General features: G+C 42.1%; 1 pseudogene across 1 annotated transcript; it reads right to left on the reverse strand.

Moving 5' to 3' along the window:
* Positions 1-13095: 13095 nt before the first annotated feature.
* LOC118006033 lies at positions 13096-17939 on the reverse strand (annotated as a pseudogene). Its single transcript, XR_004677919.1, has one exon. The product of XR_004677919.1 is annotated as an actin, cytoplasmic 2-like (transcript).
* Positions 17940-24408: the final 6469 nt, after the last annotated feature.

A 24408-nucleotide genomic window follows, 5' to 3' on the forward strand; every position in this document is an offset into this window, starting at 1 on the left:
AGGAACTGAGGGCTGCCTCCAGTGGTTGACCAATGATGAGTGAAGCCCTCTATCCACCCACCCATGGGCACTGCCGCCTGCCAGCATCCACTGAGTGAGTTTGGAAGCAGACTCTACCCTTGGGGAGGACTGGCACCGTGATATTGGCCTGTGAGGGACCCCAAAAGAGAAGACCCTGTTAAGCTGTGCCTGGCTTCCTGACCCTCAGAAACTGTGAGATAAGCAGTGTGCATGGTTTTAAGCCACTCGGTTTTGGGCTCATTTGTTATACAGCAACATAGAACTATGACACTGTTATCTGATCTCACAGTAATGAAGAGGGGGAGTAACAAGAGTGTCAGAGTGTCAGGGAGAGCAAAGATCACCAAGGATGTTAAGGAAAAAGGAAGCACTGACCCTGACCAGGAAGCAGTGTGTCAGTGAGGGTGGCATGAGCTGGAGGAGGCATCAAGGCCTCTGTGGGTATATGTATAGATCCTCTATGATGCAACCAAATTTAAACTCCAGTTACTGCTGCGGGTGGGAAGTATGACCTTTTGAGGATGAATAATGCAATCTGTTTTTGCTTTCTACTTCTCATTTGAATTTTGGTCTCAAACTTATGATGCTGTGCTTCTAAAAGCGCTCCTAAAGGCATCTATTAATGAATTCAACATCTGGCTTTGTAGTGCTATCCAAATTCTTTCTTCCCTTTCTCTGGATTCTGTTCCCAGTGATGAATTCCCTATGCCCTTAAAGTGCATCTTTTCTACGCATTATCTGTTGTCTTTGGAGCTGACTTGGGAACAAAATGAGCAATCTACACGTGGTGACCTGGGTGTGTGAAGTCAGAGACTGAGTAGAATCAAGTTCAGGTTCTTCCCTTGCTTGAGTTTCTTACTGAGGAAAGACTCATAGATTGCCACATGACATGCCTGGTACTTCCCCTCTCTCTAGCTCAAACAATTTCCCTTGAGCACAGAACAGGGGAAATATCCAAGAGTTTGGACTTACAACTTAACTGCTGTGTGGCTTTGAGGAAATGACTTAACCTTTATGAGCCTCAGTTTTCTCTGTTGCAGAATGTGGGCAGCAAGACCTCTCTCGGGGCTGTTTTGAGGAGGATGAAAGGAGTTGATGCATACTAGGTGCTGAGCACGGGCTTGGCACAAACCCTTTTCTGAAGCCCTTGTTGATGTGAGAAGCAGCTCACCTTCTCAAGCTTTCCTACCTGGATGGCAAACCCTAAACCACTCTAGAGGCTGCCAGGCCAGCTGCCTCAGACATGTCATAAACAGCCTGGGGAGCAATTTGCTTTCAAAGAGAAACAGGCAGAGGGAATAAAAACAAGACAGCCAGCAGTGGGCCCAGCCCTGAGCCAGGACAATTTGGCACTTGGCAGCAGCGAGGCAAGAGGTACACCGCCCAGAGAGAGTGTCTCTGCAGGACCTCACAAGCTCAGGGCTGTCCTGAAACTCCACGCTCCAGGGAAGATTGTCGGGGTTGCCCTGTGGCACTTGTATCAGCTTATTCTAAACCCAGCATTGCCTGAAATTACCTTGCTCTGGTTTTTTTCATGCCACCACCACAGCCCGCAGCTCTTTCTGTTGATAGAGTTTGCTTTCTCTCTTTAATTCTCTCTCTGGTGGGGGTGGTGTGTCAGCCCCCAAGTAGCTGTGGCCAGCCCTGCATCCCACCAAAACTTAGGAAACAACTAGGTGCTGGCTGCAGGTACAGGGCTTACAGTATGGGAGTCTTCTCTATGATACCTGTTTCTGTGTTTTCTTTCTGGAAGACAGTTTTGGGGCTCCTGGAACACAGATCCTGGCCTCCTACCTTGATGGTGATGTGGCTGGCTGTGTTTCACTGTTGACCTCTCAGGTCACTGATCACCTTCTTGGAGAGGCCCACACTGATAAGTCTCTCTAAGCAGACTCCATTCCCTGAAGAGTTACTTGCCTTCTCCATCCCCTGTTCATTGTCGTCTAGCACTTTCTGACATTATTCTGTTTACCTATATTTGTGTCAGTAAGTTGTCCATGTTCCCCACCAGAACACAGCTCAGTGTGGCAGGAACTTCATCCAGCCTCCTTACCTCTACATCTTTATCCATCCTGTGATGAAGGGATGATTATCATTCTCCCCATCTTACAGATGAGGAAAGTGAGGCTCAAATAAACCAGATAGGTTTCTGAATGTCATAGAACTAGTCAGTGGTGGAACAAGAATTAAAACCAGGGAATTGTCTTGTATAGTAGTCACAAGCCATGTGTGGCTATTGAGCACTTGAACTGTGGCTGGTTCAAACTGAAATGTACTATAAGTGTAAAATACATACTGGATGTTGAAGACTTAGTACAAAAAAAAAGAATATTAAAATATCAGATTAATTTGTATTGATTATATGATGAATTATAAGTTATTGATAGGTTAAATAAAATAGAATATTATTATTAATTTCACCTGTTTCTTTTTAAAATGTGGCCACTAGAAGATTTAAAATTATATATGTGGCTCAAGTTGTATTTCCACTGGACTGCGTTGGTCTGTTCTTTTAATCACTTCACATAGTAACACCTGAAATGTTAGTAGCCCTGACATAAAGTCACTATTTGTGCCAATAATAACAATAAAATTCAGTTATCCAATTTAGAAATCCCTCTTCTGCTCTCTACAATTCATGTGTTTTAAAAAAATTGCCCTTCAATTTACCCACATACATTAGGTGCCTATTCTGTGCACACCACTGTGCAAGGTGCTTCTTGATGCTCTTAGAACTATTAGAACCTGCATTCATCAGGAAGTTACAGACACCCAACCTGAATTACTAAAGGAGTAAAAGAGGATGATTCGTTGGCAGAATTGTGGGTGGCTCACATATCTGAAAGAAGAGCTGCATGAACAATGACAGAGACGGGACTCAAAATGATTGGCTCCATTTCCTCTCTCAGTTTCCTCCCCTGGCCAGGGGCAGATTTGATGGGATCTTCCAGGCTCACTTCTTCCCAGTTTCATCATCACCTGAGTCAAAGGGGTGCCTCCACTTCAATCCCAAATAGGACTCTTACTGGCTTAGGTTGATCAGATGTGGATTTCTCTGGCCAATCCCACAGGGACGGCACGATGATTGGCCCAGCCAGGTCACATGCTCATAATTTAAACAGGTGGGTGGGTTAAACTGATTGTCAACCTCTATTAGAACCAAAAGCTGTGGAAGGAATATTTCCCACTTTAAAGGAGATTCTTTTTTGATGAAGGGAGGTATTTAGCAGACAAAATGATGAGTTCATAGTGTCTTTCTGGATGCCATTGTCTTCTCTATGGGAATGAATTTGAGAAATTATAAACATTTCTGTAAAAGTAAAGATGAAGCTGGTGCTGAATATCAAAGATATTAAGGAAATTTAATAGAAAAATAAAAAGAGAATAGAAGTCTTTTGTGGGTGGTATAAAGGAAATATATAAGGAGACTCAAACATGAATGTCCCTTTAAGAGTGCCTACCTTTGTCCATTATGACTATCTGTGTTCAAGAAGGCAAACTTGAATGCAGAGATACTGGAGCAATGAATGTACTTGACTTACCACTCTTGGAATACAGCTGCTCATTTGTTGAGTACTAACAGTGCAGAAAGTAGAATTAAAAACAGTTCTGGTCTGCTAGACAAACAATCTCATCTAGGTAATATTTTCTGTTGAGCAATGTGCTCCTGAAAAATCCCTTTAGAGAAACTAAATACTCTCCCACTTATTGTCAAAATGTCTCCTTTTTTCTTAAAAAAGAGACTCGGTTCCTCCACACACAAAAATATGCTCCGTCTTCTCTTAGGGCTCAGCACCCCCCTTTTCTGCTTTTTGTTATAAAGCTGTCAGCTTATTGTCACCTCACCACCACCTCCAATATCCCAGAGCATACCCTTCCTTTGCCACTTACTCATGAGAGTCACATTTGGACACATTGCATTAAAATGGAGAAAATTGGGCTTCAGTATCTGAAACATAATTAGAGTTGAATATGCAGATACTGAAGAGATCTTGGATTAAGTTATAGGGCCACCTATCCATGCCCAGAGAACCCACTGAATATTATGAAATACATACATATTTGTATCTCTGTAAGCTTCATAGGGAGATAGTTTTAAAAATATGTATTCATATTCGTTGTTCATTATTTTTGGAAAGATGTAGTAGGAGTTTAGTCTTGTTTTTTTTTTTTTTTCCCCCTGACTACTCAGTTTCCCAAAGACAAAGAGGTGAAATTCCAACTTTTCAGCACAGATGCAGGGGTCTTGCCTAAACTATAGTGGCAGAAAGAGCTGTTCTTTGCTATGCATGCCTGAAGCATTATGAAAATAAGAGTCAGGTTTCTTGGCTGGGAAGACCTCGTTTGGGGGGAAAGAGCTGGGGAGAGACGTTGTCTTAGGAGGTAACTCAGGCCTGTTATACATTGTACATAATCATCATATTCTTAAGAAACATATGAGCTTATGTTTCCACTACCTCACCTTCATTGTGCCTCATGGAGGCCAAAGATAGGTGGGCAGAAGACACAGCCTTTATAGAAATACATGTAAAGAAATTTCCTTTAGAGGTGTGGTTTCGTCAGATAAAACTTGGGAGTTTTGTCTGTACCAGTCCTCATTACACAGTCTTTCTAATTTGGGGCAAATTGATGTTTTACCCAAATCATTAGAAATTAGTTCTCTAATGTATGTTGCCTCTTTGGAATGAAGATCAGTAGAGACATTTTTATAAAGGTGGGGAATGGGGGATGGGGGACATATTTTCCTTCCTGGAAGCTTTCATGTTTAATTAAATCTGTAAATTAAACATTTTTACCCTTCTCATTTTAAATCCCAGCCAACTAGTGTCTGTCTTGTCTTTCTGGCACAAGAAGCGAAGCTACATGTCTAGCTTTGCAGGTAATGGTGACTCATTGTTGTAACTGAATGGGAGGGGAGACAGCACACACAAAAAAGCTCTCCTTCTTACTGCCGAACACAAAATGTCATTTCTGGAACAGTCAGTAATTTCTAGTTAAATACTGCCAGTTTTATCTTAAAGGGACCATTACATGGTTATGCTTTTGTTCATTTATGATTTTTATATCTGAGGTTCTTTCAGAGCCCAGAAAAGGAATGGCATTGGTCATCCATACAAAAAGCTGCATACCCCTTTGTAATGATTTGCCTGTGTAAAATGATGGCGATGACATCAGTGGCCATGAGATTCAAATACCCACTTCACATTATTTCTTGAACTGTTCATGTTTAATTTCAGGCATTGGAAGGAACCAGAGCTTTTAGCAGTTAAATGCCCAGTTCTATTTTCTTTTCTAATTCAGGCATTTTTTTTTCTATTCTGTGAGATAGAAGTTTTCTTCTCCTAAGATGTGCCCCACAACTTTGCCTTAATATTTTGGGTATCTGGAAAACAGCTTGCATGTCTTTATCTGGAACTGAAAGAAGAAATAATTTGGTATTAAATGATGAAGACTTTTCTCCCAGTAATCAAGCACTGAGTCAAGTGAATCCCAGTTACCAGTAACTTCCTGGGTGTAGGCCAGGCAGTCAGGATTCACAGTCCCCTAGCATGTTCCCAACTCATGGATTTGTACATACTGTTCCCTCTACTGGTAACTCCCTCCTCATTCCCACTTCTCTGGATCTCTCCTACTCATCATTTCTGAGCTTACTAGCACTTTCTCGATACTGCCTGGCTATTTTTTGTCTCCAGAGCATCCTATGTTTTTCTTGTGAAAAATTATAATTCATTAATCAGGCAAGTATTTGTAGTCTTCCTTGGGACAAGCACTGTTAGATAGGGGTAGCTACAGGACCTAGCACTGGGTCTGACACATATTTTGTTGAAGGAGCCAGTCATTCACTCATGTCCATTTTATTCTAGGGCAGAGGGTCTCAAGCTTAGAAATAACTAAGAAATGGGTCCAAACTAGAGCCCAGATACACTTCAGAGGTCAAATTGCCCATACTCTGCCTTACAGTCTGACCTCGTGATTATTCAAAACTTCCAACCCTTAACCCAGGCTTTGATAACCTCTGCCGAGAGTATCATCTCTGTTCGATACTGCCTCCAGTAGGTTCTAAAAACTGTCAGTATGTATTGGTGCCTATGGAAGCCACTCTTAAAAATAGCCCCCCCCCAATCCTCTCTTCCTTTTATTTCTCCCTTTCATATTTGCCTCCCATATTGAATCAGGACTGGTCTAAGCTGACTTCTAAGGCTAGGAGTGTATGACTTTGAGGCTAGGTCATAAAAGACATTGCAGCTCCTGTCTTAGTCTCTTGGATAACTTGCTTTGGCCAAATCCAGCCACAGTGCTAGAGGACACACAAGCAGCCCTTTGAAAAGGCATGTGTGAAAAGGAACCGGGGCCTCTGCCAGCACCATCTCGTAGCTGTGTGGACGAGCCACCTGGGAAGTGGATCTTCCAGCCCTGGAGCTACTTAAGAACACTCAGCTTATGGTTTCATTGGCCCAGATAGAAGCTGCAGTACAATGGAGGTGCTTTCAGATGCGTCAAGGCCTTCTCCAAAAGATAGGAAGGCAAGAAAGTTATTTTCACTCATAAAATACTGGTTGAAAAAAACCATACTTGGAATGCATTGCAACTAGAGTAATACAATAAAAATTTTATTCCCTCTCTATCCAATTAAAATCAGCTTCTTGGATTAATTGCCAGTTCCCAAAACCTCAACCCAATCAGCAGGCCTCTCTTTATATTTTCACAATTATTTTCTAATGTTCAGAGTGCTTCAATCAAAGGCGGCCATACAAATCCTTCTTCACTTGGCAAATAGGCTCTAAAATTTTTCTTTGAGATATATTGCCATTTTTCCAAGCTTTATCCACCTGTTGTGCAGTCCAGACACGGCCACTGGCAGAGGAATAAACTTTACCTTCATGGAAGACGATACAAAGAACCTTATTTCATTAAAAATGGTGGAAGGTGGGTCATATCTATTCTCGGTACGAAAACTACAAGGTTTTGTGTGTTGTGGCCTCACACCTTGCCCGTTTTGCTCCATTTTGCATCACTAAGCACTTTCATCCTTGTCATTTTCACTCTTACCAAGTGGTTGTCCTTTCTTGTCATTAAGGCTGACCCCAGCAGGGAACATCTGTTTCTTCCTTAAGGATGTTGGGGCCACCCTGGTCTCTTTTAGAACTCACATTAAATTCCAAGCTCCAGGGTCAGAAGTCATTTGATTTGAATTTTTAATAGTTGTATCTTTATTTTCTTATAGAAATAATACATGCTCCTAGTACAGATAAATGCCAAAAGATACAGAAATATATAAAGCAGAAAAAAAAATCATTGTGTCCCCATGGTTAACAGGGTTTGGTCCATATCTTTCAAAGCTTTATTTTTTCTCCTTTTGTGAGTAAGTATATATGTATAAAGAAATGTTTTCTATAAATGGGATAATTTAATAAATAGTATTATATAACCTCTAAAAATCTGAATATTGTAGACATATTTAGATTATAGAGATAATTCCATGTGCTGAATTATTTAGGTGCCAGTCTCTGTGCTAAGCACCCTATACAAATTATCTCACACAATTCTCAGAACGGCACCACGGGACAAGTGCTATTAATGTTCTCATTTCCAGATGGGGAAATTGAGTCCTAGAGATTATAGGTAACTTGTCTGAGGCCACACAGCTAGCAGGAGGTGAGTCTGGATTCAATCTTCAGAGCTGGGCTTTAGAGTCTAAGCTCTTAGCTACTCTCCATGTCAGTGTTTACAAATCCTCTCACTCTTCATAATGGTGCATGGTACCAATTCCCTTCCAACTTGTTGCCTCTCTGTGCTGGATGTCTGCTCTAGACCTTCACTTGTTTCTCTTTCCCCTCATGTGTGCCCCCTGCAATATATCACACCCTTGGACCACCTTTCTAAGTTTTTATATCCCTGCTTTATTTGTGGACTCTGAACAGCCTTTCCCGGCTCTCAAGGTATATTTGACCCTGATAAACTTGTTCTTGGTTGGTTTTGACAATGATGGAGGTGAGGAAGATGGGGCCTAAATATAATTTGGGGGTCCTCATCGTGAGACCTACGAGTTCTATTATCTTAGCAATAGGCATATTTAAAGGATAATGTTCCCTTTTTTCTCCCTCCCACTCTCATTTTGATTCTGCTCATTCTTAACTGGGTTCACGGTCTCTTCCTGAACTTTCACTAACAATGCCTTGGGTGTGTCCACACAGCTCTTAAATCCTTCCCCCAAGAAAGGGAAAGAAGAAAAGCATCATTATATGTGGGCTGGGGGTGGGGGGATAGTGGGGGGAACTGGGGGTACAAAGGAGTGAACCAGCTGGGCTTGGTTTCCAGACAGGGAAGCCAGAGGAATGGCCTGTTGCTCTCTTAAATCTGTGCTGTGTCACAATGTGAGGGCACTCTCAGCTTCCAACCAGTCATTAGCCTTGAGAGCATGCTGTCTGAGAATGAAACCTAACTCCTCAGAGAGGAGGCGGGATGTTGAGCCTCCTGATTGGCTGGAGTAGAGTGCAGTTTTCCTCCTGTGGAAAGCAACAGACCATCACAGCAGCATCAAGACTTTGGAAATGGTGGCTTCACAACTGGCTTGGTGGCAGAGAGCCCCGGGCTCTTCACATGGTATCCTCTCTCTCTCTTTATAAGTAGCAGTTGGACTGCAGCCTCTGAACCATCACATCTCAGATGAATTCCATTTCTGGGACTTACCAAACAGTCTCCTTAAAGTAGCATTCATCACGCAGCCTGCAGAGTTGACTATTTTTTCACTGTAGCCATTACGATGGAGGTGTTCATCAGGAGGAGGTATCGCAGGGGTAGCTAGTAGGTAATGACATTGAATGTCTGCTGCTATTGACCAGTAGTGGCTGCCCAGAATAATGTTTATAGAAGGATTCTGGGCTCCTTTCCGGGCTCAAAGGGAAAGAACACCATGATTGACTAGTCATGTCTGCAGTGGGCATCAGACCGATCATGGTAGCACGTGTGTCATGCATCTGTCAGAAGAATAGGTTGTGGAGTAATATAAGATTGGGGTGCAGGCTCAGCTCTGTCACTTTTTAGCCAGAAGCTAAACCTTGACAATTTGCAGAGCCTCAGTGTTCCCATATATGCAATGAGGATTTTACCTCTTGGTTTTTGAGGGGATAGTGAAGTTCTTATCAAGGTATCTGGAACACTAAAACTTCTCAATAAATGGAAACTATCCAGACATATCACTGAGAGTTGTGGCACCATGGCAAGGAAAAAGTAGTAACTAGGGGCAAGAAAAAAATATGTGAGATGATCTTGTTGCACCATTTAAATCCCTATCAATGACTTAATAGTGATTTTGAAGAGATTTTTCTCTCTGCCTTTTCTTTTGGGGCTGACTGGTTTTATAGAGATGACTGTGCTTTGAGTTTTCAGATATGTCTTGCCATTAAAGGAAATTGGGGCTAGAATCCAGACTCCAATTTTCTTCATTTTAAAACCTGATATGTAATAACATGGCTCTCATATCCTAGAGACCACAATGTGATGTTCTAGTTAGCTTTTTTTTTTTTTTAGAGAGAGAGAGCAGACACATGCAGGAACTGGGCAGGGGGAGGGACAGAGGGAGAGGGAGAAGGAGAGAATCTTAAGCAGGTTCCACGCTCAGCATGGACCCTGACATGGGGCTCGATCCCACGACTCTGAGATCATGACCTGAGTCAAAACTAAGAGTTGGACGCTTAACTGACTGAGCCACCCAGGTGCCCCTTCTAATTTAGGTTTTTTTTATTTCTGTGCCCTTGGGCAAATTATTTAATGGCTCCAAGATTCAGTTTTCTCATTATTAAATAGGCACAATATTTATAGGATCATCATGAGGCTCCATTTAGACCGTATCTGTGAAAGAGTTACAGAGGCACTATTAATTTGTTTTATTAATATATCATAATTATTTTCTTTATGCATATAGCTTCTGATTTTCATTGGCTAGAGAAACAATTGAAAACAGATGTCAGAATAAATAACCTGACAATACCAATAATGGTAGAAATTACTATTTTCCAAAGTCCACTCAGTACAAGGAACTAGATTAGCTCCTACCTCCTCTCAGGGTAGGGTTGTCAGATGAAATACAGAATGCCCAGTTAAATTTTAATTTTAATTTCAGGTAAACAGTACTTTCTTAGTATAAGCATATGCTAAATATTGCATGGGACATACTTATAATAAAAATTATTTATCATTTATCTGACAATCTTCACTGGGCATCATTTTTTAAAACTAAACAATAACTCTAATCAAGGTTTGCTGAGAATATTGAGTTAATTATTATAAACTACTTAGAAGAATGGTAGAGCAAAGCTCACATAGTAAGCCCTCAATAAATGTTAGCAGTTAGAGAGACAATGCAGAATAAATGTTTCCAGGGCAGGCTCTGGAGCCAGACTTCCTGCACCGTATCCCAGCGGGGCCACTTATTAGCTGGATGGACTTGGCTAAAATATTTCATCCCTGCGTGCCTCAGTTTGCTCATCCATAAAGGGAGAATGACAGCATTTTCCTCACAGAACTGCAATGAGCGTCCCTTAGTTCATGCCTGTAAAGGTTTTAGAATGGCGCCCAAGGCAGAGAAAGTGGTTAAAAAAATAGCAGCTATTATGGATGTTATTATAATTGCTGTACTCGTCTATCAGCCTATTTGAACTTCATACTTGAGTGTGACTGCTTACTGTAAATACATATGTGTACCTGCTATCTAGCAGAAAGGTTTCAGGCAGCTAGGCAGGTGGCAGGTGTTTCTTTATCCCCATTGCATCCAGGATGTATCCAAGACCAAAGAGGTCACTAACTTGCCTAAGGTCATACAGCCAGTACTGAGGTGAAAATCCCTGACTCCCTGACTCTAAAACAGAATCTCTTTTTTTAAAAGATTTTATTTATTTATTTGAGACAGAGAGAATGAGAGACAGAGAGCATGAGAGGGGGGAGGGTCAGAGGGAGAAGCAAACTCCCCGCCGAGCAGGGAGCCCGATGTGGGACTCGATCCCAGGACTCCAGGATCGTGACCTGAGCTGAAGGCAGATGCTTAACCAACTGAGCCACCCCAGGTGCCCCTAAAACGGAATCTCTTTCTAGTCAAGTGGCTGACATCTGGGATCTACAGAGTGGGAAAGATGGCTAGGAATTATAACAGCACCATCTGTTCGATGCGTGAGCACTCTGTAAATTCTAGAGAACATTATCTGAATATTAATAATAGTGTTATAGTTTTGTGTTTATAAAAGAAATCTTAATCATCTAAAGCATACTATCTCTTGTGTTCTTCACAGCCTCTGAGATGGGCAGAGCAGGTATGATTGCTACTCTGGGCAGAACAGGGCAGTCAGAACCCGGGAAGGTGATATGACTTGCTCAGAATCACCCAGCAGAATAAGAGATAGTGGGTATGATCATGATCCACAGTTTCGAAGCCCATGTTTGTTTTCTGACCTGTGGCACTTCCCTCATTATAAACACATTCCTCCGTTAGAGCTTCCAACGTGGTCTGCTTTGGTTTTTATTAAATTAAGTGTGGCGTCCACATCCAAAGACAACTCGAGTGTTCTGTCTTATAAAAATTCCCCCTGCGTTGGATTTTTCTTTCCAGTTTATCTTTCAGATAATGAAAACAAATAATTCACAAATCCAGAGGCGAGATTAGCAAAACAAACTTTGCTATTATTTTTGAGCTATAAGCAGAGCAAGCAAGCACCATAATTACTAGCAAATGTTCTGTAGCCTGCATTATCAGATCATGCTAATTAGAAAGCAATGGCTACTTCACCTCAGATTTTCTTTAGGAATTGCAGGTATAATTCTGACCATGTCATTACAGCATTTTCAATTTTCAGTTATGCTCCAAATGGTTGTTTGGCAGTCCAATGCACTCTGTGCATCTTTTTTTGGATCCCTGAAACTCTGGTCCATGTTGCTTGTCCCTAGACCACCATTAATATACAGTATGTTCACCCTTGAATTTCTCTCCACTTAAAAAAAAAAAAAGGCAGCAAGATGTTTATGGAAAATGCTGGGTTTGGAGGCTTTAAAAGGAAAGTGCTTTGAAAGACCAGGCAGGAGTCCAAGCTGACCTAAGGCCAAAGTCTCTATCAAAGCTGATGGTCTCCAGCCCGGCACTATAGAACTGAGCGTGGAAGGAACTGCCAACCCATGGGTATCATGGGATAGCCCCTTGCCCTCTGAAATATCTTTCAGGGAGCAGAAGGGTGACAGGGGAGGGGGTGGGGGACAGCACAAATTCTTCTGTCCTCTCTCAAAAAGACTTAGATGCTAACCAGAGGCACTAAACTTTGTAACAGGATCAGGAAAGAAAAAAAGTATTAAAATTTGTAGATTAAGATCCTCTCTCATTAAACAAAACAAAACAAAACAAAAAAACAACTATGCAGAGAGCTTGAACGAGAAAGAAAGACTGGAAGGAAGTATACACACATGCAAATGTGGTTATTTCTGGATGGTTGGTCAAAATTATTTCATTTACAAGTAACAGAATCTCAGCCGAAACTAGTTGAAGTGAAAAAATCTATGGAAGAAACATATTGGCTCATACAACTTTTTGGCCAAAAAATAGGTGTTGGATCCAGGTCCTCACACTGTCATTGGAGAGCTTGCGTTTCCCACCTTTCTTTCTCTTCTTCCAGGAAGCTGGAATCTGCTTTCTTCTCTATTCTTCACCATCAGAATCTTCAAACATATTAATCCTATGTCTTACGGATCCCAGAAGAGAAGAGTGTCTTTTAGCAGCTCTAGCAGAAGTCCCAGGGGAGAGTCTGCCCAGTCCACTGGCCCACGCCTGTAGCAAGGTCAGTCCCCTTAAATCATATGTCCTCTACTCTGTGATTTTCATCTGCTATTTGTTAGACTATTTTTTTCTAAATAGTTTTTAATGAACCTGTATTATTTTATGATAGGATTTAAGTTTTAAAATTTATTTCAAAATGTGCTGTGATGTAGAAGAAAGGAATCTAAGATTCTAAGCATTCAGGAGACCTTGCACTTCTAATATCCCTAGCTGCCTTCCAAGTAAACGGAACTGGTATATAGCCATTTTGTCCACGAGAGCCTGCTACCCTGGACACAGTTACGGAACCCTAGCCTAATGGTAGAAGTAGCATCATTCTGTCTCTGTGTGTTAACTAATTTAATCCTCACAAAATCCATTTAAGGTAGGTACTATTAATATCCACCTGTCACAGATAGGAAATCAAGGCACAAAGAGGTGAAGCAACCTGCCCAAGGTTAAGTGTAAGAGTTGATCTTTCCACCCAACAGACTTGTCTGGTTAGGGGTCTGTTAAAAACAAGATCTTGAGAGAAGGACCCAGATGCAGAGAGAACAGCAGAAGCACAAGGTGAAGGTAGTGAGGGTGGGAGAGAGAACCTTCTTATGAGAAGATATCTCAGTACCTAACCCTCAGAGTTGCTGTCACTTTGCGGAACAGGGGACATTGTTCCAGCTCTTCATGAGTTGTTTTCCTGTCCTCACTTCCCCGCATCTCTTGAAAATAGTGCTCTGTTGCCTGACACACTGTTGCCTTTTCCTCAGCTAAAAAAGCCTGACTCACGAGTGTGACAAGGGAACCATAAAATCCTATGTGTACCTAGTTAGCCCAGTTAACTGCCATCAAGCCAAAGCAAGGCAGTGAGCTTATTAATTTCTCTTCCCCTTACTCTCCTGAAGTTCTCTGTTTGAATGTCCCTTTTGATGCTGATTTCATTCTGCCTGGAATGACCAGGAGTAGTCCGTGTTTCTTTCTATTACAGGATAACCCCTTGAGGGCAGGGCCCGTGCTCTGTTCACTTCTGTAGGAGCGCCCTGCTCCGTCCGCGTACATCCGCTGCCCAGTAACTGGCTGTGAAATAAAATCGAGGTTTGTCCAGGCTCCTGCAGGATGACAGGGCCCCCTGTTGTGATGTCTCTGTCCCCAAGGGCCAAGAGCTGGCCTCTTCTTTCCCCTCATCTCCTGACTCTGGCTTTGCCAGAGAGTGAAGAACCAGCCTTCTTCTTGTCTTACAAGGCTAAGTGCATTCCTGAGACAGATTCCCCAATATCATCCTCAAGGGACAACCTGAGGGAGCCTTGTGGCTGTGCCACTGGGGATCCTTCCTACAGAATCAGTGAATGGCAGTCCAGAAGGGGACCACCCTGGGGTATGCCTCAAGGGGCTGGGTTGAAGCCATCAGTGAAATCAGATGGTGTAGACCAAGAAGAATTCCTTCCAGCAAGAAGCGGGTCCTAGCAACACTGTGCCCTGTTTCTGTTCAATTATTGCTTTCTGGGACTGGGACATAAGATCTTTGAAGAGTAGGTCAGCATTCAGCTTTTAGGGGCTGGTTTTAATCTGTGAAGCCATTTGAGATCTTGGTGGGATATGCTGAAGAATGAGATGAGACCATTAGGATGCTGCCTAGAGACAGAATTTGATGAATTTCCTTAGGTTTCTCAGAAATCTAGAACATGGGAGCATCATTTGGTATTCAGCAAATGTTCTCTGATGCTTTGGGGTTTTTTTTCCCCTTAAGAACAATGAAATGGATGGAAAAATTGACCAAATTTCCACCCAGCGTGCTCCAGCTATAGCCTTCCTTGTTAACCTTACTGTTAGCACTCTAACTGTCATTCAGGGTACTCCAGGCCCCTGTCCTTAAATACTCCAATCATATTCCCATCTCAGGACCTTTGAACTTACTGTTCTGTCCTCCTGAAATCCCCTTCTTTCTCCCCCTACGGAAGCAGGGAGGTGTCAGGTCATATTTTACCTCCTCAAAGATGCCATTTCAGATCACTCAGCCTTAGGTAATTCTCTGCCAGCTACTCTTTCTCCCATTATCCTTTTAAATGACTTCATAACCTTTACTACCATCTATGAACATTTTCTCTTTTGGTTTGCTGGTATTGTATTGTCTGACTTTGCTAGAATGTAAGACATTCCATAGAAGTGGGGTCCTCAGAGCTCTATGTCTTTGTCTGTACCTCCATATGACGATCTCTAGCTTGTTGCGGATGTAGCCTGCCATCACCATACACAGGACACTGTTAGTATGGCATCCCCTGTGCCCTTGGCTGTGGGAAAGAGAACTTTTCTCTTTCACAGACAACCTGAGTTAGAACCTGATTCTAAGTTTGGATCCTTAGATGGCTTTTTGATGTAGTATCCCATAAGTTCTGATCTCCCAAGGCTCTTTCTGCTGAGCCTTGAGATTTATATGTTTGGTATTTGGTGGCATTTACAGGAATTCCCTTTGGAGTTTTACAAACTATAGCATAGCATTGGCTCCGTGTGTTCAGCTAAAGGATTGCTTCTGGGAACTCACTGAACTGCTTGAATGCCAAATTTTGGAATTTTGTTTTCCAAATTTTGGTCCTCAAGTACTACTTCCACCAGGTATGAATGGGTGCCCTGTGTGAAAAAGGAAAAGGTAAAGAGGGACACGGGGGCAGCAGACATGCTCCCACCCATCTCCCCTTGGCACTCAGTTCCTGTGCATGACAACCAGTGGTCTGTTGTGAGCACCTGCCAGTCCTTGCCTGCCATCATTCTCTAGATACCTTGCAAAGCAGGCCCAAAGTACAAGGGAGCTAGTGGCCCCCAAAGCAGCCCTCAGTGTCTGACTGATGAGAGCTGGTGAATAAAATCTAGCTTCCTTACTCCTGAGACAGGTCACCTCTATGGTGGGTGTCTCCCCCCATGGGTCCCCAGCAAGGCTGAGTTCCAGTTGCCTCCAAAGGTAAATTTGCTTATTTATGCCCCATGGACTGGCCTCCTTCCCTTTCCAATCTCACCTCCTTTCCCTGCTTCCGATGCTTTTTATAAATTCACCTCCCAAAAAACCTTCTTTCACTTAAATCCTTATCTCAGGGTCTGCTTCTGGTGCAGTCTAATCCAAGACAGCATGCTATGACTAAACATGGCCAAATAAACTTAGGAACTGAGCAAAATGAAATAGATTTTTTTTTTACTCCCTGCCGGACCTCCCAGCCTCACTAATGTGCTCATTTGCATTGTGAAGTTTCAAGACAAGTTTTGATGCAGAATGCCCTTTATTTGGCCATGGAAACTGAGGCAGTGGTGCCCCTTACAGGAGAAAGCGAGCCTTAGGACAACACCCTCTAGGACCACTTACCCCACTCTTCCACCTGACTCACCAGGGTGGGAGAAGCTAGGTGGCCAAGACCAAATTTTTGTTTGGGGACAGTTCCATGGGCTTAAAGCTTCATGTTACTGGAAAAGCCATGTAAATGCACTCCTTCCACAGCCATCCATTTAACTCTCTTGGCAAAAATGGTGTATACAGATTCAAGCTTCTGTTCTAAAAGGGACAGAGAATGGAATGGCTTTCAAAACCCACTCCTTCTCAAGGTCAATCACCCAAAGTCCTACAATTTAACTTAGCAGTTTCATGTACCTTTGTACTTCCCTTTTGTCATGCCGAAAGCCACAAATTTAGAAATGAGCTAATCGGAACTAACCATGTCACACGCTAAAGAATTGAGAATGACATGTCATTAATGAGTCACTTATTCACATTGTTGGGTGAAATACAGATGTGAGGGCACCTTGGAGCCTCAGTCTAGCAAGGGAGATGGATAATGAACTCATAGTTACAAAAAGAACTAATCCCTAGAAGTTTTCTCAATGAAAATGTGCACATGAAGATAATGCATAATGAAGAGAGTGTATAATGGAGTACCAGGAGCCTTTGTGGTACACAATAGAGGGGCCTGACTTGTCATACTCCTGCTTGCTGATCCACATCTGCTGGAAGGTGGACAGCGAGGCCAGGATGGAGCCCCCGATCCACACCGAGTACTTGCGTTCAGGAGGAGCGATGATCTTGATCTTCATCGTGCTGGGCACCAGAGCTGTGATCTCCTTCTGCAACCTGTTGGAGATGCCAGGGTACGTGGTGGTCCTGCCAGACAGCACCGTGTTGGTGTAGAGGTCCTTCCGGATGTCCATGTCACACTTCATGATAGAGTTGAAGGTGGTCTCGTGGATGCCACAGGACTCTATACCCAGGAAAGAAGGCTGGAAGAGAGCCTCTGGGCAGTGGAACCGCTCGTTGCCAATGGTGATCACCTGCCAGTCGAGCAGCACATAGCTCTTCTCCAGGGATGAGGAGGATGCAGCTGTGGCCATCTCCTGCTTGAAGTCCAGGGCGACGTAGCACAGCTTCTCCTTGATGTCACGCACGATTTCCCGCTCGGCGGTGGTGGTGAAGCTGTAGCCACGCTCCGTGAGGATCTTTGTGAGGTAGTCCATCAGGTCCCGGCCAGCCAGGTTCAGACACAGGATGGCGTGGGGCAGGGCGTACCCCTCGTAGATGGGCAGTGTGGGTGACCCCGTCCCCAGAGTCCATGACAATACCAGTGGTGCGGCCAGAGGCATACAGGGACAGCACAGCCTGGATGGCCACGTACATGGCTGGGGTGTTGAAGGTCTCGAACATGATCTGGGTCATCTTCTCGTGGTTGGCCTTGGGATTCAGGGGGGGCCTCGGTCAGCAGCATGGCGTGCTCCTCGGGGGCCACGCTCAGCTCGTTGTAGAAGATGCGGTGCCAGAACTTCTCCATGTTGTCCCAGTTGGTGACAAGGCTGCGCTCGATGGGCTACTTGAGGGTCAGGATGCCCCGCTTGCTCTGGGCCTCATCGCCCACATAGGAGTCCTTCTGGCCCATGCCCACCATCACACCCTGGTGTTGGGGTCGCCCGACGATGGACGGGAACACGGCTCAGGGGGCGTCATCCCCAGCAAAGCCCACCTTGCCCATGCCGGAGCCATTGTTGATGACGAGTGCGGCGATCTCCTCTTCCATTGCGGTGGGTGGAGGTGGCAGCAGTGGACGCGAAGGACAAGCTGCGGGAGAACGCCGAGCGCGGGCCAGTTGCGGCGAGTGAGCTATAATGGAGTACCGGGAAGGCTTCCTGGAGCAAGCAGCATTTAGGGGGAAACATAAAGGGTGAAGAGGAGGGATGAGTGTTAGAGTTGGTGCTAAGGCTGGGAATGAGAAGTAACCCAATGTTAGGGAAACTAACCATGCAGGTGGAGTGGGAGTTGTAAGGGAGCCAGGTCTCCAACAGCCAGAGGAGGAGGGTGGGAACTCAGTCTGGTAGAGTGGACATGGGCCAGTTCAAGTTCATATTGATTCACCTTGAGAGCTGAAGCAGGAAACATTCCTTAGCCTCTATATCCTCATCTGCAAAGTAGGAATACTAATAGCACCAGCCATATGGGTTCTAGGAGCAAGTGAAATTAACACATGCAAGACCCTTCACAAAGTGCCTGTTAACATAGCATGTGGTCGATCAATGTTATGACTTTAGTTATTTATGTATTATTCATGCTAATTTGGTTGGTTAGTGAGAGAACCAGGGTTCGAACCCAGGTTTTTCTTACTAGAGCCTTCTCTGTTAACTTCCTTGATAGATTTCCTGGTTTGATTTTATATAGCATTTCTCAAAGAGGATTCTGCAGATTACTAGGTGATATTGCATGTCAAGTTTTTGAAAATATTTAGGAATTATGGATATAGGAAAATGATTAAAAGATTTTTTTTTATTTTAAAGATTTTATTTATTTATTTGTCAGAGAGAGAGAGAGAGCACAAGCAGGTGGAGCGGCAGGCAGAGCAGACAGAGGGAGAAGCAGGCTCCCTCCTGAGCAAAGAGCCTGATGTGGGGCTGGATCCCAGACCCCAGGATCATGACCTGAGCCAAAGGCAGATGCTTAACCAACTGAGCCACCCAGGCATCCTTAAATACATAGATTTTTTTAAAAATTGGGGCACAGTTGTGATGAGCGCTGTGTGTTATATGCAACTAGTGAATTGTTGGAACACTAAAAAAAAAAAAAAAACCTTTCATCTAAAACACTTTAGAAGGTATGTATCAAATTTAATTACCTCTGATGACAAAATAAAATGTGATTTACATTTAAAAAAATAAATAGATTTAAAACTTCAGATATCACTATTCAATTCAGAAGGTAATATCAGTGCTGAAAATATTTGGGTGGTCACATTACTTTTAAATGTTATTTTATTTTATTTATTTATTATATATATATATTTTTTATTATGTTCTGTTAATTACCATACATTACATCATTAGTTTTTGATGTAGCGTTTCATGATTCATTGTTTGCGTATAACACCCAGTGCTCCATGCAGTACATGCCCTCTTTAATATCCATCACCAGGCCAACCCATCCCCCCACCCCCCTCCCCTCTAGAACCCTCAGTTTGTTTCTCAGAGTCCACAGTCTCTCGTGGTTCATCTCCCCCTCCGATTTCCCCGCTTTCATTCTTCCCTTCCTGCTATCTTCTTCTTCTTTTTTTTTTTTAACATAAAATGTATTATTTGTTTCAGAGGTACAAATCTGTGATTCAACAGTGTTACACAATTGTGTAAGACTGACTAAAATATTTTTAGTAATGAAATGTATTCTGGAAAATTTTAGATGCCATTATCCCACTTTTGTTGTTTTAAGATTTCGGAGACTAGATTTTTAAAAACAGAAATGGGAAAAACATTATTGTTAGATAATGGAATTGGGGGTGATTTCCTAAATAAATTTATAAAAAAAAACTTTTATAATTGTTACCCCAAAATGTAATGAACTTGGTAAAGTTCCAGATTTTTTTTCCTGGCCTAAAATTTAGGAATTACTCACTTCCCTACTTACGAAAAAAAAAAAAATGATGTGTGCAGGACCCACCTCCTACCAGGAATTGACTTAAAGGACTATTTATTAATCAAGTTTGAAAAAGAGTTAAAACTAGTTGAATCTGCATCCGGGTCCACTTGAAAGAGGAAAGGGATGCTTTCCTGCTCTCAAGAGGAAGTCAGTGTGAAGGGACAGGAGTGGTCCATTTCCAGTCCCGGTAGGCTAGCCAGTACTGAGAGCATTTGGGGATTAAATGACTGGCCCAAAAGAAGAGTAGTTGGATTAGCTTCCTTGCCTTTCTCAGTGGTTTAGCTTAAATGCTCAAGGCATTTTCCAGAGTGCAGTGGGCCCAGGACTGGGGTTGGATAACACCTTGGAATTATTGATGAAATCCTATATGCGCCTTGGATTTTGCTCCAGAGACAAAACATGAGCACCAACGCCCAGATTCCTCTTCGCAAGATGTTAGCCACCAACATGCCCCCGGCATGCCCTGGGGGTAGACCCCACAAAAGCATTCCTCAGGCTTTTCAAAGAGCACAATAGCCCGTGATTCCTTCAAGATTTGAAGTTCATCCTCAAGCATTCATCCATTCTTCTATATACATACATCATCAGATCAAAATGCGCCCAGACTTACTAATTCTGATAGCTGAGAAGATGTTTGGCAAAGAAACTTCAGCAGCGTTGAGTCAGAATGTTGATGTGGCACACGCAGCTTTAATTTGGATTAGGATGCTCCAACTAAAAGAAAATTGCTTAATCTTGCCAGACTGCCCACCCCCCCACACACAGACACCAAAAAAAAAAAAAAAAAAAAATTTAGCTTCAGTTCCCCCAAACCTTTGTCTCAACAGGTGTCTTTTGTAGCGTCCTAAAGAGAATCCCTATGGACTTTTGTGAAGTGCCTACTATGTGTCATAGATTGCAAAGACATGCCTCCAAGAGGAGAAACTGGTAATTTTTCTAGCAAGCAGACTCTTGGCAAATATTTCTGAGGTAAATCGGGATTTATTTGAAGCCTAAGATAGAGGATGTGTGCTCCAGATGGTACTTGTGTGAGTGAAAACTCTTAAGTAAAACAGAGCTGACCTCAGAGTGTAAGGAGCACGTATTTGCAAATTATTAGACCATCTGTCACTTGAGGACACTTGAATAATGTCTTTCATAGGAAATTGGGGAAATTATGTGCCTCTTTTTGAAGAGTTCTGAAAGAATATGCTCATGAGGCATTCGTTGATTTCAGAAGGTGGACCCTCAGGGTATGTAAAAGGTGCACTAAAATCCCCAAAAACTCATGATCCCCTTCAACAACCGTGATCAATCACTGCATTAAAATAATAAATAAATAGAAGAATATTTCCATGTGTTGGTGGAGGAAACATATGTACCATGGTAGCCTCAGTGCCTGGAACTCTGGAGTTCCAGGGCAGACCTACTGGAGTTCTATCTGGAAGGTTCCAAATCATGTTGACAGGGGTACGAGGCACCTACCGAGGACTTTGAAATCCACAGTTACGTCCCTGGAATGCCTGGATTTAGACTCTAAGGCACACTGTTGCATATATTCTTTCTGCGGTGTACCCTTCCTTCCCTTCCCTCCTGAATGATTCTTTTCCACCGTTCAAGATTCTCTTAGGCAAAACTAAGTGTCTCTTCCTCATTCACCCAAAGCATTACCTGCCTTTCTCAGTGACAGCCCATTGTCATTATGCAGCTGCTTCCCTACTAGACTGTGAGTACACTGATGTCAGGAAGCAAGTCTTATTCATCTTTACACCCCATGGCACCTGTCACAGTGGCCAACACAGAGTAGACCCTGAAATGGTTTGAGTGATAAAAAACTGGAAAAGGAGAAAGAGACTTCTCTGGAAACTTGATCCATTTCTTATCAGTTAATTCACAAGTTTGGGTGGTTTGTTGTTGTAGTTTTAGCAGGGGGAGTCCAGAAAGGAGCAGCGAAAGATACTTAATTTTCTGGCAAAGTTCTAGAAAACCAGTAATGGGCAGTAGTACAGTTATATAAATGCAGTGTGAGATGGAAAATTATGTTTTATGTGGGGTTTTTGTTATAACCAGTGTAGTGGTTAAGAATGTGGCTTGGGGGGCACCTGGGTGGCTCAGTCATTAAGTGTCTGCCTTCGGGTCAGGTCATGATCTCAGGATCCTGGGATTGAGCCCCGCATCGGGCTCCCTGCTTGGTGGGAAGCCTGCTTCTCCCTCTCCCACTCCCCCTGCTTGTGTTCCCTCTCTCGCTGTGTCTCTCTCTGTTAAATAAATAAATAAAATCTTAAAAAAAAAAAAAAAAAGAGTGTGGCTTGGGGGTTAGAATATCTGGGTTTGGTCCTGTGACCTTATACAAATTATTTAAGCTCTCTGAATTTCAGTATTGCTATTTATAAAATGGGGATAACATAATTATATCACGGGATCATTGTTTAAGTTAAAAAAATTAATATATGTGAATTGCTTACTTCCATATGTGGCAAATAGTAAATGCTTAATAAATGCTAGCCATTCTAATTATTAACCAATAACATATGTTTAGCATTTTGGTAGTCACGTAAGTTTAAACTAAAAGTATTTACTTACACTCGATCCAACAAAACTTTTACTTGGTGCCTACTGTGTTATGTGGTATACTGTTTACAGGGGCTGGATTTAGGAAGATGAATGGTCCTATCACTGAAGTCTTACGACCAAAACTAAAAGGGAAGACTAAAATATAGGAAGCAAATCATTTAAACATAGTACTGTATTTGCTATTAGTAAAGTCATTCACAGAGTGCCGTGGGAGACATGTCCAACAGATTTTTTTTGTGTTAATTATGGTCAGTTGCTTTGGGATGCTGTGTTCAGAAGGATTCTGAAGCTAAATCCAATTTCTGTGGACAAAAGCTCTATGATTAATTAGCATTGTCTGACACAGATGGAAGTGAGTGGATCATGGTCCAAGCGCCACACATTAATCATTAGAATTTTACCTATTGAAGAAAGGATAACAGGGAAGATATTTAAGAGGAGCAGACATCTGCATTTTATGGCATTACATATCCTTGAGTTGAGCTAAAGAGTGATATCAAAAAAAACCAGACACTCCTGGGTTCACATCTGGGCTTTGCTCCCTTTGCTTTGTGCAAGTTACTAAGCATTTCTAAGCCTCACTGACCACAGAAGTGGAATGAAGGTAATAATACATCCTTATTGTATGGATTAAATGTGAAAATATCCAGCAAAGAGCCCAGGCCTCAGTAGGTACTTAACAAATAATATTACTGTTAAAATGATTATGGATTTCCCAAACTACCTCAGTATGAAGACATCTCAGATCTGCGTTCTGCTCACTCAAATGAAAGACTCAACCCCCACTTGAAAGTGAAAGAAAATAACCATTTAAGTATTTTTATCTCATTAAAACCACCACCCAATGAGGGAGACATGAAGAGAAGAGTGAGTGAAATTGCCTTCTTTCTGGCACAAAGACTACCTTTTCAAGTACATCTTGTCTTATTAGCAGGTAAAGTCCGTGAGAGCAAGGATTATGTCTCACATGGGTTCTGTAGATCCTCAGACATACATTGTGGTTGCTTAGTAAATGATAAAGACAAAAATAGCCCCCCAAAATAAGATGAGTATTAAATTGATTTCATTTAGGGGATAGGAGCTGTGAAAACATGAAAATTAAAATATTTGATGCTTATTCCTACATGTAATCATTCTTCTTAAACATTATAGGTAATAGAACAAACCCATATATTTGAAATGAAAAGCATTGAAAAATAATTCACTTTATATGTAATGCAAATAAACTTTACGTAGTAATTATATAATATATAGATAATGGGAGCTTACCATGTGTTTGTTTGTTCTATGAACGTGAGAAGCATTATATCATGCATACTTGACCACAATCCGTTGACATAGGTACTGCTGACAAAGTTGAGGTTGAAAATAATTTTAAGGATTTAATCTAGGTGTTTCTGATTCCAAAGCCCATGCCTTTTGCCCCTTATTCTTAGAGAGTCTCTAGTCCCCCCAAATGTGGGTAGCTTTAATGCTTGTAAATGGAAAGATTTTGAAGTTTGTTGTTTTAAGAACTCAACAACTTCTCTTTGTATACATCACTCTGTTCTGTCAATTCAGACTTTTTATGTGTAAGGTTTAGTTAAAGCAGAGCACACCTGGGGCTACTCACAAATTATGACTATGAGAGTGTCTAGCACACTGATCATAGACACTTAATAAATAATGGCTATAAGAATGAATAACCGACTGAATAAAAACATTTTGTACAGTACATATCACTATGCAAATATCCACATTATCATTTTCAATAACTCTGCTGTTTTGTAATGTTCCTAACCACCAAATTATTTCCCAACATTTTCTGGAATTTAGCTCATCTTATCAGGGTGTTATCAGCTCCGTATGAGTATGTGAGCACATAATGTGTTTTGAAGTAATGGCTGGCCCGCTAATGATTTTTAGAGGTGTGGATCACTTCCTTTTTCATTAAGTGTGTAATACTTTTGGAAATTAGTTGATCCATATAAATGGATGTAATTCTTCTTGGCAATACACAATTACTTAATTTCAAATTCTATTGTCTACTATAAAAGGAAGTTTAAGGCTACTATGAGTGATGATCAGAGATTCCAAATAAATATAACAGCTGCCTTATCAAGTCAGATGTTTACAAAAATGTGGT

The sequence above is a fragment of the Mirounga leonina genome, unplaced genomic scaffold, assembly GCF_011800145.1.
Source record: "Mirounga leonina isolate KUSES-001 unplaced genomic scaffold, KU_Mleo_1.0 Mir_94, whole genome shotgun sequence".
In the NCBI taxonomy this organism is placed as follows: domain Eukaryota; kingdom Metazoa; phylum Chordata; class Mammalia; order Carnivora; family Phocidae; genus Mirounga; species Mirounga leonina.